The sequence below is a fragment of the Nomascus leucogenys genome, chromosome 2 (assembly GCF_006542625.1).
Source record: "Nomascus leucogenys isolate Asia chromosome 2, Asia_NLE_v1, whole genome shotgun sequence".
Classification (NCBI taxonomy): Eukaryota; Metazoa; Chordata; class Mammalia; order Primates; family Hylobatidae; genus Nomascus; species Nomascus leucogenys.
Window position 1 is genome coordinate 153,828,668 of NC_044382.1, and position 14,992 is coordinate 153,843,659.

The window sequence follows — 14,992 nt, forward strand, 5'->3', positions numbered from 1 at the left end:
TGCCAAGGGGTTTTGCAAAGCAGAAACCCAAGCTAAGAGGAGGAGAAGGGATTGTTCTGGGGGCCATGCCCACCTTGATTCAGGGGGTTTCGCTTCATTATGCTTTGCAGATGCTGTGTTTTTACAGATTGGAGGTTTGTGGCACCCGTGCGTGGAGCAAGCCTATTGGTGCCATTTTCCCAGCAGCACGTGCTCACTTCATGTCTCTGTGTCACATTTTGGTAATTCTCACGGTATTTCAAGCTTTTTCTGATTATATCTGTTCATGGTTATTTGTGATCAGTGGTCTTTGAGGTTAGTAGTGTGGTTATTTGGGAATGTCACACATCGCACCCATGTAAGATAGTGAACTTAATAAATGCTCTGTGTTCTGACCAATCCTCCAACCAGCCGCTCCCCCATCCCTCTCTCTCCTCTGGTCTCCCTGTTCCCTGAGACACAACAGTATTAAAATTAGGCCAGTTAATAGCGCTGCGATGGTCTCTAAGCGTTCATGTGAAAGAAGAGTCTCACATCTCTCACTTTAAATCAAAAGCTGGAAATGATTAAGCGTAGAGAGGAATGTGTGTGAAAAGCCAAGACAGGCCTCATGCACCAGGTGGCCTAGTTTTGAATGTAAAGGAAAAGTTATTGAAGAAAATTAAAAGTGCTACTCCAGTGAATACATGAAGGATAAGGAAGTGAAACAATCTTATTGCCGATAATGGAGAAAATTTTAGGGTCTGAAGAGAAGATCAAACTAACCACAAGCCTGATCCAGGGCAAGGCTCAACTCTCTTTAATACTGTGAAGGCTGAGAGAGGTGAGGAAGCTGCAGAAGAGCTGGAAACGGGCAGAGGATGGTTCATCAGGTTTAAGGAAAGAAGCCTCTTCCAGAACATAAAGTGCAAGGTGAGGGAGCAGGTTACCCAGAATATCTAGCTAAGATTGTTGATGAAGGTGGCTACACTCAACAGATTTTCAGTGTTGATGGAACAGGTTTGTCTTGGAAGAAGATTCCATCTAGGACTTGCCTGCTGGGAAGAAGCTAATGGCTGGATTTTAAGGACAGGCTGGCTCTCTTGTTAGGGGCTAGCACAGCTGGAGATGTTAACTTGAAGTGTTCACTGAACATTCCAAAAATCCTAGGGCCCATAAGAATTGTGTAAAATCCACTCTGTGCTCTAGAAATGGAACAACAAAGACCTGGATGGCTGTACGGCTTACAGCATAGTTTCCAGAATATTTTTAAGCCCAGTGTTGTGATCTACTGCTCAGAAAAACATTCCTTTTAAAATACTACTACTCACCCAGGAGCTCCCATGGAGACGTACAGAAAGATGAATGTTGTTTGTGTGCCTGCTAACACAACATCCAGCGTTCAGCTGTGGATCAAGGATGAATTTTGACTTTCAGGTCTTATTATTGAAGAAATACATTTCGTAAGGCTGCCATAGATAGGGATTTCTCTGATGGATCTGGGCAAAGTCCATTGAAAACCTTCTGGAAAGGATTCACCATTCTAGATCCCATTAAGAACATTCGTGATTCAAGGCTGGAGGTCAAAATATCCACGTTAACAAGAGTTTAGAAGAAGTTGATTCCAGCCCTCACGGACGGCTTTAGGGGCTCAAGACTTCCGTGGAGGAAGGACTGCAGACGTGGTGGAAATAGCAAGAGAACTGGAACTAGAAGCAGAGCCTGCCGATGGGCCTGCATTGCTGCAAGCTCACGACCACACTTGAAAGACGGAGGAGTTGCTGCTTAGGGGTGAAACAAGAAAATGGTTTCTGGCAATGGAATCTACTCCTGGCGAAGATGCTGCAGATATTGTTGCAGTGACAGCAAAGGTTTAGAATGTTCCTTCAACATAGTCGATAAAACAGCAGCAGAGTTTGAGGGGATTGACTCCAGTTTCGAATGAAGCTCTACCGTGAGTCAGATGCTATCAAATAGCATCACATGCTACAGAGAAATCTTTTGTGAAAGGAAGAGTCCATTGATGCAGCCAACATTGTTGTCGTTTTTTGTTGTTGTTGTTTGTTTGTTTTTTCTTTGAGATGGAGTCTCGCTCTGTCACCCAGGCTGGAGTGCAGTGGCGCGATCTTGGCTCACTGCAAGCTCCGCCTCCTGGGTTCACGCCATTCTCCTGCCTCAGCCTCCCAAGTAGCTGGGACTACAGGCGCCCACCACCGTGCCCATCTAATTTTTTGTATTTTTAGTAGAGACGGGGTTTCACCGTGTTAGCCAGGATGGTCTCGATCTTCTGACCTCGAGATCCGCCCACCTCGGCCTCCCAAAGGGCTGGGATTACAGGTGTGAGCCACCACGCCCAGCTTGTTGTCTTATTTTAAGAAGTTGCTGCCTCAGCCTTCAGCACTCACCACGCTGATCATCCACAGCCAAGCCAAGACCCTCCACTGAAGGTTCAGATGATTGTTTACATTTTTTAGCAATAAAGTATTTTAAAATTAAGATTTGTAATTTTTTAAGATACAATGCTATAGCACGCTTAATAGACTACAATATAGTATAAACATAACTTTTTTTCTTTTTCGAGACAGGGTCTTACTCTGCTGCCCAGGCCGGAGTGCAGTGGTGCCATCATGACTCACTGCAACCTTCACCTCCTGGGCTTAAGTGATCCTCCTGCTTCAGCCTTCCGAGTAGCGTGTGGGGAGGGTGCATGCAGCTGGGCTAGGACGGCCTGGCTGGGGTCAGCCCCCGTCTGTCCTGGAGGCCAGGCAGGTGCAGAGCTTACGGAGGTGGCCACCTAGATGATGGTGCCTACTGTTGTGAGTTGAGGCCGTTGGATCTCTGTGGCAGTCAGCAGGACCGTGGTGGCAGCCCGTGTGCTGGTTGTCAGCTGATGTCCCTGTCTGTGATTTTTCCTTGTGAACTCAGCCTTGAGTGGGCATGTAGATCAGAGGTGACAAGTCCTGGGCACCTCTGCCACTCTTCCTCCTGCCCTGCACCCACTACAGACACAGCTGATTGGTGGGTGCATTGAGAATCTTTTCACCGGGCAGGTCCTTCTATCGGCTCAGGACTGTCCTGCGGGTATAGCAGGAAATGAACTGCAGGGGGAAGTTGGGGCCTGGTTGCTAAGGAGGGCAGTGCCTGGTCTCCAAGCCAGTCAGTGCCTGTGGGGGGACTGGAACTCTCACCCAGGCCTCTGCTCTCAGTCCTGTTCCTCCTCTCACACCCTTCACACCCAGGCTGGGCTCAGGGATCCTTGTTGATAAAGGCCTTGAAATGTCCTCTGAACAGTGTTGCTCTGGGAGTGTGCAAAACCCAGGGTGAGACCTGCTCAGAAAGGGACTGGCGTTAACCACACATGTCCGCTGGTCACCTGGTGGCCTTCGACAAGAACGTGTGATGCATCCCTGCCGGAGTGTGGCTCTGGGAAAACGCTGTCACCCGCAAACAGCTGCTCTTTGTTGCAGGCGCCCGGGGGCATGGCCCAGCCAGTTTCCTTAGCCAGGGGCCAGTTTGCCTGGGGTCAGTGGGCAGCAGCTGGGAGTCAAGTGTCTCGAGTGGGGCCCTGCTTGGTTTCTCCTTGAAGATCTGGCAGGGTCAGACCCTGCATCAGCAGTAACCGCGGAGAGGGGAGAGCCGAGTCTGCTGCTGTGGGCTTCCTGAGCCTTCCTGCCACCCCCGCCAGGGCCGCTGGGCTGCATATTCGAGGCACGCAGCCTGCCAGGCCCTCCGGCCTCCCTGCGTGGCCACCAGGGAGAGTGGCTTCACTTTGCTGAGCCTCTGTCTCCTTGGTTACAAAACAAATAGTTTTATTTTTTGAGACAGGGTCTTGTTCTGCTCTGTCCCCCAGGCTGGAGTGCAGTGGTAAAATCATAGCCCACTGCAGCCTCGATCTCCTGGGCTCAAACGATCTTCCCACCTCAGCCTCCTGAGTAGCTGGGACCGCAGGCGTGCACCACCGCGCCCAGCTAATGTTTTTATGTCTTGTAGAGATGGAGTCTCACTGTGTTGACCAGGCTGGTCTCCAACTCCCAGCCTCAAGAATTCTCCTGCCTCAGCCTCCCAAAGTGCTGGGATTACAGGCATGAGCCACTATGCCCAGCCAATAACATTCTATTTTAATTTCCTATATTCCCTAAATAGTAATAACTGTTTCCAAGGGCGATATTCAGAACATGTAACTGGTACAGTGCAGGCACCAGCCCACGTCCCGGCCCCCCGTGTGGGGAACCAGTCTGGCCATCTCATGGTCCCCGTGTCTTCTCTGCCCGCCTCGTAGGAGGCTCTGGATTGAATGAGGTTCGACAGAAAGTGCTGTGAGCCTGGCCCTGAGTCCCCTCGGGGGTCTCACTTGCCGCTCTGCTGCTGTCACCGCGGCGATCCCTTTGCCCACGTGCCCTCCTAGCCTCTGCACAGATGTCCTGAGTGGGACTGCTGGGAGTGGGGCATTGCTGCGTGGCGGTGGAGCCTCGATAGTGGGTCTCTCGGGGGATTGTTGGCAAGCTGCACTGCTTGAAAGTTAACTGATCGGGGTGCATGGCGTGAACTTCCTTTCCTGAGCTGGTCAGTCCAGTGTATGCTGTGAGCCAGGAGCCCTGCGGGCGTCTCTGCCTGCCTATCTCAGAGAACACTCTCAGTGTTGCAGGTGCCGTGACACCTGTTTTACAGCCCAGGAAAAAGCGTTTCATGCTGTTCCTTCCAGCCGAACCCTCAGCTGGAGTCACCCCAGAAGCCGCAGGCAGGAGAGTGCCCACAAAGGACTGGATGCAAACCTTCCTGAGACGGGGGGTGGGTCAGGATTCCAGCAAAGGAAGCTCTGAACACCAGAGTGGCCAGTCCGTGGCATTTGTTGGGGGACTTACAGAGGGGGTTTCAGCTTCCTTGTGGGAATGGGGAGATGAGCCATGTTCTGCCCCGGTATGTCTGCAACGACCGGATCGGATTACGAAGTTCATATGAGGGTGAAGGAACTTGGCTCAGGGCCGGGCCCAGTTTCCAGGCTTGATCTTGCAGTGTTTTGGGGCAACAACCTGAATAAGTGAATCAGTCAGTGCCTGGGAACGTTCAAGGCCCTGGCTTGGGTTCAAGCCTGCAGGAAAAACGTGCAGCTGGCGGGTCAGGGGCGGTTAGGACAGAGGAGGAGGCGTGGTGCATGGAGAGGATCTCCCTGTCTTCCTCTTCTTAGAAGGCCACCAGTCCCATCAGATTAGGGCCTCACTAACCTTAATTACATCCTTAAAGGTCCTATCTCCACATATAGGCCCCCTCGGAGTGGGGGCTTCACATAGGAACCTGAGGGGGACTCAGCCTAGACCACCTGGTGTGTTGGGAGGAGGTCAGGCCAGTGCTGAGCGCCCTGCCTGTGGGTGAGCCCTGCTTCTGAAGGAACATTAATAAATAAAAAGGAGGAGGCCAAACTGACCAGACCTAAAATAAGAGCATCTTAAGGTCTGACACCTGCCGTGGCATGAATGAGCCTGAGAACATGATGCTGAGTGAAGGAAGCCTGTCACAAAAGGGCAAATGTGGCATGTGAAATCTCTAGAACAGGGAGGTTCATGGGGACAGGGAGTGGACTGGGTTACCAGGGGCTGGGGTGGGAAGAACGGGGAGTGGCTGCTTCATGGGTATAGAGTTTCTGTTGAGGGTGATGACAGTGCCCTGCAAATAGACAGGTGACCGATGCACAGCGTTGAATGTACTGAATGCCACTGAACTGTGAACTTTAAAATTGTTCAAGTGGCAAGTTTTATATTTTAAAAAATCATATACCAAAAGGCTGTTGTATTAAATGAGAAGAACTCATTTCTCTCAAGTACCAGTCACTCAGTGTGGAGTCTGCTTTGTGAGGTCACTGTGCCCAGGCCTCTTCTGTGTTGAGCCACTCCATCTCTGGGGTGTGACCCTAGCTTACCACCATGACCATAGGAAGACCATGAGCTGGTCCTTTAAGGATGCAACCCAGGAGTTGCCCCGAGGAGTGTGCTCACATTCTGTTGGCCAAAACTCGGTCACGTGACCACACCTAGCTGCAAGGGAGGCTGGCAAATGTAGTCCTTAGTCTGGGAGGGGGCATGTGCCTGGCTGACAATGGGGCTTCAGTGCTGTGGGAGGGGAGGGGCTGGTTTGCCAGGGGATGGACAGCTGTCTCCACCACACCTGGTCTCACAGTGGTCATGCTCCAGGACATAAATGTCCCCTCTGCAGCAAAGTCTTCCTGGGTGTGGAGGGGACTGGAGTTCCACACTCTGGTCTTCTCAAGATGACCTCCTACTCCAGAAGGCACCATGCGGTCCACACTTCAATGTGAAGACACTGCCTGTGTGTTAACGGGCGCAACACCAACCTGGGTGCAGGGCAGGTATTCAGCAAATGGTGAATGGACGTCTGGGATCTGACTACTAGTGACCTCCTGAGGTCGCAGGGCTACCAAACAGTGCACGGCATTTGCACCCCAGCTGGGGCGTCCTGGCGGGGATTCTGCATTCTCTGCCTTTGAGAAAAGGGTGGGAGAGTTAGGACAGGAATTTTCTGTTTCCCCCTTCCCTCCTTCTCCTCCATCCCTCCTTCTCCTCCCGCCCTTCTTCCCCTCTCTTTTTCACTTTCTCTTTTCCTCCCTCTCTGTCCCTCCCTCTCTTTTCCTCTCTATCTCCCTATCTGCTTTGCTCTCTGTCTCTCTCTCCTATTTTTCTCCATCTGTCTTCTTCCTCCCTGTCTCTTTTTCTCGCTTTCTGTCACTTCTTTTCTGTTTTTGTTCCCCCTTCTCTCTCTCTCTCTCTCTCTCTCTCTCTCTCTCTCCCTCTCTCTCCCCAGCTGCCCCGTTTCCCTATCTCTTCACCTGTGGATTCCTGAAACAGACCTAGGGCATGATGTAGTGGAAGGCAGGCCCCAGAGGCATCCAGGTGACACCGTGTGGGCATTTGCAAAGCAGGAGGCCCCAGCAGGTGGAGCAGGAGGACTCACCCCCCTGCAGTGGGTGGTCAACAAGAGCTGCCTTTCCTAAGCCCCTCTCTCCTCCAGCCACCCCTCACTTGGGGCCTGATGAGAGGGACATGGCGGATTGGGGCTTGCTGTGGGGCTGGTGCTGAGGCAGGGGTGGGTGGCCCCCCAGCCCCTGTTTCCTCCTCTCCAAACCCAGCCATCCCAATTAGTTATTTGCCCAGTAGGGCAGCTTCACTGGCTGGTGCCTTGCTGGGTAATAAGCAGCTGAATAAGGGTGCAATTGCTGGAGGTGGGGGTGCAGTTGCAGACCTGGGCTGTCACTTAGCCCTGGACAGCTGCAGCAGCCACAGCAAAAGCCATGCAGCCTGCCGCATGCCTGGCCTTGTTGCAACAGCTGCTGGAGCAGCCGGGTGTGGTGGCTCATGCCTGTAATCTCAGCACTTTGGGAGGCCAAAGCAGGCAGATCACTTGAGGTCAGCAGTTAGAGACCAGCCTGGCCAACATGGTAAGATCCCCTCTCTACTAAAAATATAAAAAAATTCAGCCAGGTGTGGTGGCAGGCACCTGTAATCCCAGCTACTCGGGAAGCTGAGGCATGAGAATCACTGGAACCCAGGAGGCGGCAGAGGTTGCAGTGAGCCAAGATCATACCCCTGTACTCCAGCCTGGGTGACAGAGTAACACTGTCTAAAAAAAAAAAAAGAAAAAAGAAAACTACACACACATACACACAACATAAAATGTATGATTTTAGCCAGGCACAGTGGCTCACGCCTATAATCCCAGCACTGGGAGGTTGAGGTGGGTGAATCACTTGAGGTCAGGAGTTCTGGACCAGTCTGAGCCAATATGGTGAGATCCCATCTCTACTAAAAATACGAAAATTGTGTATTAGTGGGCATGGTGGCGGGCACCTGTAATCCCAGTTACTCAGGAGGCTGAGGCAGGAGAATCGCTTGAACGCAGGAGACAAAGGTTGCAGTGAGCCAAGAGAGCAGCACTGCGCTCCAGCCTGGGCGACAGAGCAAGACTCCATTTGAAAAAAAAGTACGATTTTAACCATTTTTAAGTGTACAGTAAGTGGCATTAAGCATGTTGTGCAACCATGACCACCATCTATCTCCAGAACTCCTTTTACCTTGCAGAAATGACACCCTGGACCCTTTAAACACTAACTCCCTCTCCCGGGTTCCATCCCCCAGCCTGGGGATTAAGCGTCTAGCAGCTGCTCTTTGCGGAGGGATAGCATGGCCGTGCTCCATCCCTTCTGGGCCCATTGAGCTCTGCTGTGAAGGGGATTCCTTTCCTTGTCCCTGTCACTCCTAGTGCGGGGGTCGGGGGCACCAAGTCCTAGCCCTGGCACCTGGAAACCCTGGGCAAGCAGCGTCACCTCCCTGTGCCTCAGTTTCCTCATCTGTAAAGAGGAGCTGAGGACAGGACCTGCTTCCGAGGCTGGGGAGAGACGGCGGTGCACAGGGAGCAGCTGTGCGTCTCAGTAATATGGAGAGAACTTCCCAGGCCAATGGCGTCCCTCTGAGAAAGACTCTCCCTGGATTCTGTTTGAGAGTCTTGAGCCTTTCCCCAGAGTAGATGCTCTGAAACTGTCTCAGCTGGACAGAGGGGGCTGCAGAGAGGGCACAGAGGACTTCCTGGGAGTCAGGTTTCCTGGGATTGAGTCCCAGCCCTGCTGTAGGGCTGGAGTGAAAGGGGCTTTCCCAGAGAGCCTCTCCCAGGACTCTGTCCTGACGTGGCCAAGCTAATTCAGTTCCGTGCTCCCCTTCGTCCACCCCCACCAGGGGCCACAGGCAGGACTGGGCAGCACTACCCATGCTCCTGTCGTGGGACAGCACAGACCAGTGCAGCAGGGTCTGGCACATGTCCACTGTAGTCACCGCACTCCCCCCAGTCTCCCCGTTTTGTAGAGGAAGCTAAAGCTCGGGGCAAAGCCGCACCTCTCAGCGGACAGGTGAGTCTCTGCCTCCCCACCAGCTGCCTCTTCCACAGATGGACCCCCAATGACGCTGTCACATTGCCTGTCTGGGCCCCACTGTGCTAGTCTGTAGGAGGGGGCACCTCCTCATGGGCCATCCCCATAAGGCTGGAGACGAACAGCTCCGCCCAGTTATGGGAGTCCCATGCCCTCCAGGACACATCCAGGCAGATCTCCCATAGCGCATCACAGTTCCTCCAAGACTCAGTTTTCCCATCCGTCCAAGGGGATGACAGTGGTACAGGCTGTGAGAATCCCTTCTCCGAAATGACTGAGATCAGAAGTGTTTCGGATCTTGGCTTTCTTTAAGTTGTAGAATATTCATATGCACAGAATGAGGTATCGTGGGGATGGGACCCAAGTCTAAACACGAAATTCGTAATACATAAGTTTCTGGAGGCTCCAGGGAGAATCCGTTCCTCACTTTTCCCAGCTTCCAGAGGCCGCCTGCGTTCCTTGGCTCGAGGCCCCTCCTCCGCCGTCAGAGCCAGCAGGGCAGCCTCTCCTCTCCTTTCTGACCTCCTGCCTCCCTCTTACAAGGACCATTGTGATTCAGGGTCATCCGATTATCCACCCAGATAATCCAGGGTCATCTCTCCCTCTGCTGATCCTTAACTCAGTCATATCTGCAAAGTCCCTTTTGCCACATAAGGGGACACATTCACAGACGGGTTCTGGGGATCAAAACAGGGACATCTTTGAGGGCTGTGATTCTGCTGACCACGCCCTCTTCTGGGCCTGCCCTTTGGACCTGCGGATAGCAGTGGACTCTCTTTAGGGGGAGCAAAGCCTCCCGCTCTGAGCATGGGCTGGACTTTGGGGGTCCAGGACTGGGGAGGGGTCGACATTGTAAGTCACCACTGTGGGTGACTATCCAGGGAGGCTGGGCGAGGAAACAGCCGAGGGTCTGACCGGGGGAGAGCCGAGAACACACCCCACTTTCTCCGGAAGGCGAGCCATGTCTGCCCAAAGACGAAGAGTCACGGGACAGCTCTGTCCAAGAGCAAAGACCCATCCAAGAGCAGGGTCAAAGAGAGTCCAAGAGCAGGGTCAGCACCTCGGAGAGTTCCCCACAGGCCGCCACGGGGCGGGGAGAGAATTCATGGGGCTTCGACTTAGAAGGGGAACATACAATGCTGTAGCTTTCACTGCCTCTGGATGAAACTCAGCATTTCCCCAATTACGAAGCCATTTCCCCAATTTCATTGCATCACACTCACGTCCCATCCACTGAGGGGCACTTACGCCCCCACTGCTCCTAAGTGACAGTTGATTTTATGCTCACGGATTCATCCTGTTATTTAGTATGTTAATTCAGATGGATGTGCGTGGCTGTCTCACAAATTTGATTTTTAAGCAATTTAACATTTCAAAATACTTGGTTTCCCTTGTAACCCCGCACCTTTTATTTTCTGTACCTACGGTCATCCCTGAAGGAGGGATCCGTGGGCCTCCCTTGTCTGCCCTGGGCACAGGGACATCCTGAAGCCCCGGTCCCAGAGGCTGGACTCTGCTGCTGTTTCTCTGTGACTTGAGGCAAGATATCCTACGTTGCTGAGATAGCAGCCCCCCTGCCTGGGGAGGTGAGTGTCAGGCACCTGGCGTACTCTGTCGATGTTTGAGGGTCATTGGGCGCCGAATGAATCGTTTCTGTCAGCAGCACGTTGTGCATCTCCTAAAACCAAAACCAAAAGGACAGCTGGATTCTCCCCACTGCCTGACTTCACTAGGCTCACGTCTGATTTTTTTTGCACCGTCAGCATATGGACCTGGGTTTATTTTATGGTTGTTTATAGTGGAATTGGGTGTACTGTCCTGATTTGTTTTCCAGGATGTTTGTTTTGGGGTCAAGGGTCTTTGGGGTGGATAAGGCGGGAGAACCAGGCTTGAGTGAGGCTCTGCCTTCCTTTCCTGGCCCCCTGGTGGCCCCTCCAGAGTCTGTCCTGGTCATGGACCCCAGTCCCCTCTGAGCCATGCTGAGAGTTTGGGAGAAGTGCACACCTGCCTTGGGGGCTTGACTGGCAGGCTGCTTTCCTCTGGCTCATCTTGAAGTTAAAATGTAGCTCAGACCCTCCTCAGCCCCCATGCAGGGTTGCAACCTCCTCCATCTGTCTCCCTGTGAAATCCACCCTCCAGGGGGCAGCCTGGGCCCTGGGATGGCCCTCCCTGCCTGAAACCTTTCAGGCCTTCCACTGCCTGCAGGGAAAAGCACAGGCTCCTTTCATGGACTTACAGCACCCCTTTGGGGCTGCTGCTGCCTGGTTTGTAAGTCCTGAGCTCACTAATCTCAGCCATCATATGCTGTTGGGCACCAGCCTGTCTCTTTGGACCATAAAAACGCCATGTTGGGTTGGCAGCATAAGTAGGCAAGTTTTGATCCAGGGCTACAGATTTCCTGGTTGTATTGTTTCAAGGTTAATTTCTTTTCTTTTGTTTTCTTTTTTTTTGAGATGGAGTCGCGCCCTGTCACCCAGGCTGGAGTGCAGTGGCACAGTCTCAGCTCACTGCAACTTCTGCCTCCCAGGTTCAAGCAATTCTCCTGCCTCGGCCTCCCACGTAGTTGGGACTACAGGTCCGTGCCATGTGTCCAGCTAATTTTTGTATCTTTAGTGGAGACAAGGTTTCACCATGTTCGTCAGGCTGGTCTCGAACTCCTGACCTCAAGTGCTCCACCTGCCTCAGCCTCCCAAACTACTGCAATTACAGGCATGTACCACTGTGCCTGGCCAAGGTTGATTTCTTTTTTTTTTTTTTTTTTGAGACGGGGTCTCGCTCTGTCGCCCAGGCTGGAGTGCAGTGGCGCAATCTCGGCTCACTGCAAGCTCCGCCTCCTGGGTTCATGCCGTTCTCCTGCCTCGGCCCCCCGAGTAGCTGGGACTACAGGCGCCCACCACTGTGCCCGGCTAATTTTTTGTATTTTTAGTAGAGACGGGGTTTCACCGTGTTAACCAGGATGGTCTCGATCTCCTGACCTCGTGATCCGCCTGCCTCGGCCTCCCAAAGTGCTGGGATTACAGGCGTGAGCCACCGCGCCCGACCAGGTTAATTTCTTGATAGTGAGAGTTGGACAGTCAGTTTTGCTACAAAGCTTGTTTTGAAAATGAGAATTGGTTCTAGCATGGTTGATATATCAGGGAACAGTTTGAAGGTAACACAGGTTTCCTGTTTTCCTTTGTGAGATTTCACCCACCAGAAGCACTGGGTGAACACAGCCACTTGCCCCCAGCCGGCCTGATGCGCCTGTGTTCACACAGGAACACACAGGATGCATACACACCTCACACAGCCCCAGCTGCCTCGGGGACCCCATCCTCGTCAGGGCACAAATTCCGCCTGTCTCTGCTGACCCGTCTCTGCCACTCTGCAACAGCTCTCCAGCCCACCTCCCTCGGTAAAGTTACAGCATTTTCAAGCCCAAGTGCCGTGTTTATGCGTCTCTGAGCCCCTTGACGTGTGAAGCCATGCTGCCGTTTTTATTCGGGTTCCTGTCTGTTTTGAGTGCCCTTCCCCTAACCCCATTCCCTGACAAGCCCTGTGGTTTTGACTGTGTGGTTTTGCATGCAGTGATTTCTACGAACGCAGACATCAACTTGTAGCAGAATCGATTCTTCTGTGCTCATGTGAGGGAATGGCCTTGTTTCGAGGAAATATGTGCTGAAGTACTCAGGGGTTAAAAATCATACGGCCAGTCAGGCGCGGTGACTCACACCTGTAATCCCAGCAGTTTGGGAGGCTGAGGTAGGTGGATCACTTGAGGTCAGGAGTTCGAGACCAGCCTGGCCAACATGGTGAAACCGTGTCTTTCCTAAAGATACAAAAATCAGCTGGGTGTGGTGGTGGGCACCTGTAACCCCAGCTACTCAGGAGACTGAGACAGGAGAATTGCTAAAGGTGATCCTGGGAGGCGGAGGTTGCAGTGAGCCCAGATCGTGCCACTGTACTCCAGCCTGGGCAACGAGAGTGAAACTGTCTCAAAAAATAATAATAATTCGGCCATCTCCTCGGCCAGTGGAGGCTGGGGCCAGGGTGGAACAGGAGCTCCATGGTGAGCCACCCCCGAGTGAAGGCCACTGGCCCTCCTCATCCTTGCTGCGGTGTGGCCGTGTGGGTGTATGACCCACAGCTCGCATGTGGAAACACAGAGGCCCCAGGGGCTGTGTGACTCGCCCAGGGTCCCAGCCAGCAGGTGGCAGAGCGAGACCTGTATGCAGAGGCCCGAGGAAGCATCATGAGGACCCAGGTCACCAGTGCATCTCCAGGGTGAGCCTGGCCCCTGCCCAGGGCATTTGCCTGTCCCCTGAAATCTCCACCACACAAAACCGTGTGCATCTTCACAGCAGGAGGCGTCTCCGCCATCTGTTTGCTCCTGTTTGACAAATGGTCGGTGCTCCTTGAATGGATAAACAGGAACCATCCGGCCCTCTTCCTTGCCTGAGCTCATCCCTTTGACTCCAGGGAGGGAGGTCATGAGCACCACCATCTTTATGGGGGAGATCACTGGCCTGCCCCTGGGCGGAGAAGCCAAACTAGAACCTTCTCCCCAGGATGAGCGCACAGGCTTTTCCCATCCAGGATCCCCAGCGCCGGATCCCTGAGCCTACTGGCTGCCCGGGACCTGCTGTTTTATCAGGACCTGCCTGGGCTGGCTTCCCTGGGTTGGGTTTCTCCCCATCATGCAGGGTCTTGGGGTAGGGTCTGAGCCAGGTCACCCTGGAGAACCGACAGCCACGGCCCAGCCCCGCTGTGACCTGCTGACCCCGGACCCCGCACTTTGCTTAGTGCTCTAGGTCTGTAGGAGTAATCTTTGGAGAATCGTGATTCTGGGACCCGAGCTCTGAGGGAACAACCTCCTCTGAGCCTCCCAAGGCCCCCCAACATTGTGGGGTGAGCCCCACCTCACAGATGCAGAGACAGGCCTAGAGGTGTGGAGCTCGCAGCCCCATGCCCCACATAGCTCTAAGGCCTGGCCTCACTTGCAGGTGAGGGTCCTAGGAAGCTGGGGATGGGAGCAGGCCTGGGAGAGGCACGCAACAACCACGGCTCAGCATGGTCTAGAACTGCCCCCTCTTCCTCTCGGTTGCCCCGAGTCTGGCTTCCGTCAGACCCAGCCTCCTTCCCCAGCCCATCCCTCTCCCTCTTTGATGAGGCCGATGCGACAAAGACCTTTGCTGCCCAGAATGTTCTGTCGCTGGTTGGAACACTGGTCACAGCTTTGAAGTGAGTTCCCATCGCTGCCCCCCAGGTAGCTGGCCAGCTTCTGCCAACCTCAGCCTGGTCGCAGCTGGCACCTCCTCACCAGGTACTAAAGATGTGCAGGGTCCCGCTCAGTCCGTGGGGCAGATCAGCAAATGCTAGTGCAGGATGCCCCATCATATTTGAATATCAGAGAAATAACAGGTAATTCTTTTTTTCTTTGTTTTTTTTTTGTTTTTTTTTTTTTTTTTTTGAGACAGAGTTTCGCTTCTTGCCCAGGCTGGAGTGCAGCAGCATGGTCTTGGCTCACTGCAGCCCCTGCCTCCCAGATTTAAGTGATTCTCCTGCCTCAGCCTCCCAAGTGCCTGGGATTACAGGCGGCCGCCACCACGCCCAGCTAATTTTTGTATTTTTAGTAGAGACAGGGTTTCATCATGTTGGTCAGGCTGGTCTCGAACTCCTGACCTCAGGTGATCCGTCCCCCTTGGCCTCCCAAAGTGCTTATATTACAGACATGAGCCACCACGCCTGGCCTATTTTTTTTTTTTCCTTGGAGACAGGGTCTTGCTCTTTTGCCCAGGCTGGAGTACAGTGGCGCAATTATGGCTCACTTCAGCCTCAAATTCTCAAATTCCTGGGCTCAAGTGAGCGTCTCGCCTTAGCTTCCCAAGTAGCTGGAACTACAGGTGTGCACCACCATGTCCTACTAATTTTCTTTAAAGTTTTTTTGTAGAGACAGGGGTCTCTCTATGTTGGCCAGGCTGGTCTCAAACTCCTGGGCTCAAGCCAGAGAGGGGCTGGGCTGGTGCTCCGGGTTCTGCAGACCCCCTCCTGCCTTGGTCTCCCACCGTGCTGGGATTACAGGATGAGCCACGGTGCATGGCCACCTGATGGATAATTTTTAATAAA

At 53.2% G+C, this 14,992-nt stretch overlaps 1 protein-coding gene across 1 annotated transcript in view; it reads left to right on the forward strand.

The window, feature by feature from the left end:
• The window catches only part of JPH3 (junctophilin 3), a 97,772-nt gene that overhangs the window by 47,478 nt on the left and 35,302 nt on the right, over nt 1-14,992 (forward strand). The gene's annotated exons all lie outside the window — the stretch shown is intronic.